The sequence below is a fragment of the Pinus tabuliformis genome, chromosome X (genome assembly GCF_031772625.1).
Source record: "Pinus tabuliformis cultivar Carrire ecotype Pingquan chromosome X, CPIR1, whole genome shotgun sequence".
Taxonomy (NCBI): Eukaryota; Viridiplantae; Streptophyta; class Pinopsida; order Pinales; family Pinaceae; genus Pinus; species Pinus tabuliformis.
Window position 1 is genome coordinate 22,658,310 of NC_142308.1, and position 3,338 is coordinate 22,661,647.

A 3,338-nucleotide genomic window follows, 5' to 3' on the forward strand; every position below is an offset into this window, starting at 1 on the left:
TGATATTAGCGGAGTCATGTAATCCCCACAATCTACACATCATAATCCCCGCATAGCAATAGGGAGAAGCCAAAGAAACGTTGGAATACTTACCCGAAATTTCATGCTTGTGTTTGGCTGGGTTCTGCCTCCAATCTCGGAGGGGTTCGGATGGTGATTCATTTTCTTTTGTGAATTTCTCCACGAAGGCTCTGTTATAGACTAGCTCCGGTTCAGGCAAATGATACATCCGCCTCAGGTCATCAGGCTTGAACGACCCGAAAATCCTTCCATCCCTTGTGTGAAAAGTTCTATCAGTGATGGGAATTTCTTCAATCACCCAGCGCACTACGTCAGTGTAAGGTAGGACCTGCTCTCTGGCTGCTATTCTGTGTAAAAAGGAGTCGGCCAAGTCTTTGAGAGTTGCATCAGACTTCCTTAGTACATCCACACTAGCCTTTGTCACTGCCTTTTGTGGTTGCTCGGCCTCTAACAGATTATATGTGCCCTGCCATGTGGTCCTAGCAAGACCAGTGCACGTAGTGTCCGAGATTAGGCCTTTCTTCGAAATTGTAGCAGCTTGACCTGCAACAGGTGTTGCAGTGGAACCAGCAGTCCTCTTGTGTTTCTTCCCCATCATGTTCAGGCTTTTCTCAACAAACGAACTCTACACAAATGCAAGAGAAATCGTAACACGAAAAATAATGAAGACAAAGCATAATGGGAAAGATATATATCACTTGAAGCGTGGCGATATTAATTTTCAAAAAGTGGCTGCGGATCCAATCACTGGTAAGAGATCGCATATGCATTAATGGTGTTTTTAAGGCCTGCTACCCATTAAATGACCTTTACACTGTTATTCAGCTGAATGACCCCCTAACGCGTGCAACAGATATGATAATGTTTTAGACGCAAGTATTCGTTAATCGAAGGGGCAAAGTTATTAAATACGCATGCATTACCTTATCCCTGCATTTAACGGCATTTTGAAATCTGCGCTTTATCAACCGGATTTAAATATAATTTTAAGGCTCAAAGCAATCACTTTTTGAGAATGCCGATTACCGATGAACAATATCGCATCGCATCGGGGGTGGGAGTTACACTATCGTTTGAAAGAAGTCCTGGCGAATGCCGATTGCGACATCGCATCGGACTAGCGTGTGAACACATTACCAGATGCATATTAAGTGATTTGCCGACTTCCGATAGCGATATCGCATCGCATCGGGGAAAGACCTGAGCGCCTTATGAGAGTGCATGGGATTCCGCTGACGGCCGATAGCGATATCGCATCGGGTCGGGGTTTATAACTTAAAGCGTTTTCCCACAAGAGGCAGTGCCGATAGCCGATCGCCGATATAGCGTCGCATCGGGGTGTAAGATATGTGCTCTTTTTGTGTATGCATTGAATACCGCCGATCACCGATAGCGATATCGCATCGGCAAAGACCAAAGTGCCATTTAAATGCGTTTCTCTTGTTATTGCGATATGCGATCTTGCGATCGCTTTATCACAATAACAAAAGATTGTTTTATTTTGGGAACATTGTTATTCGAAAAAGGCTTCAATTCACAAACACATTTGATTATCATACCTTTTTCGAACAAATTCATTAATGCCAATTAATTTTTTTAAAAGGGACCCATTTCATATGTTGATTGTTTATGAATACAGATGATATGAAATGGGGGGTTGTTGTAGGGCACAACACTACCTCCTACCTATGTTTTGCCTATTTTGCAAAATTCACACGTCTTCCATTTCTCCATTCTTTGAAGGTTACTGGAGGATCGTGTTGTCTGGAGGTGTTGTGTTACATTGACGTCGTGACTATGCTATGGTGTGGTGAGTGCATATTTATATTGTCATATTAATGAACATGGTGGTATTTTATTATGTCATACGTTGTGGTATTACTCAGTTGAACGCATACCTCTGCTCCCATATGTTACACCTCTCACACTCCTATTATATACCTCTATTACATTAAATACACCTAACCCATGTCATCGTTGTTGAACCCATCCACTTTAGCTTGTATCATCCCCATCGTTTCTCCCATACTTGATATTGCATATTTTTTAATATAACATAGTCCTGTACTACCAGTTCATTTCTAACCTAGGCATACCACAGTCCTCCCCATACGGTAATACCACTTTAACACCCATTATATCCTGCCTATTATACATTGAATCCCACGCTATGTGCACACCACGCTTCACATACCGCGTCCATACTCCATAATCCATACTCCACACTGCCCATACCAATCTGCTCCCACTCCCAATTTTTTACATTGCGTTTTTTATATGGCCTAACTGTGGTGCTGTTGAATAATATAACTCTTCCCCATATTACGTTTTTATATGTGTTTTAATGCTATTCCACTATCCGCATACCATTATCATCCCTTTGTCATGTTGGGGCTCGAATCATATATTATGTGTTGTGTTGACTGTGTACTCCACCCCATATATTACTACATACGTTGAATTCTCATAACTCCATTTGTGATTCATTTGTAATGAATTACCTCCCCTCATAGAAGCCCTCCCCTATATAAGTGCTCCCCTCATATAACCCTCCCCCCATATAATCCCTCCCCCATATATATCTTTGCTATATATATCAAAATTGTAGTTTTTACAACCACAATTGCAATTTTTTGTATATTGGTAGCAAAGTACATTTTTACACAATACACATATTTAAAATGCATTCATTGATATCTATTGTTGGAGTAGTTCTCTCGGGAAAATAGAACTATCCTAAATGGTCAAGGAAGATAAAACACACTCTCATTTTCAATGAGTTATGGAAAGGAGTTTGTGTAGGAGAAGGAGATAATGAACCTACAAAACCCACCTCATATAAGGAGATTTCCATTTGGGAAAACAAGAACAACAAGGCCTATGCCTTCATTGCAACATCTATAAATGAAGAGGTGAGTCATCATATTTCACCATTTTAAAATGCTTTTGAAGCCTTATATAATTTGAAGGTACTCTATTACTCACACTCTGAACTTGAAGTTGTCCAATTAATGATTAAATTGTTCAGTCTTGAATTTAAAAATCATGACCCTCTTGCTTCATCATCAGAAGTAAGATATATTATGCATGATATCAAAACCACTGATGTTCAAATAAAAATTCCTCTCATAGCTTATTTCAAGGCACTATATCCAACTTATTCAAATTATCTTGAGTCATTTCAGGTAAGTGGAAATCTCAAGGAGATTACCTTTGACTCCCTTGAGAAGATGTTTCTTGAGAGAGAGAAGGATTTTGGGAAGAATACAACTCCTTAGTCTTCTGAAGAAGCTGCGTGTCTTGCACATAAAGAGAAG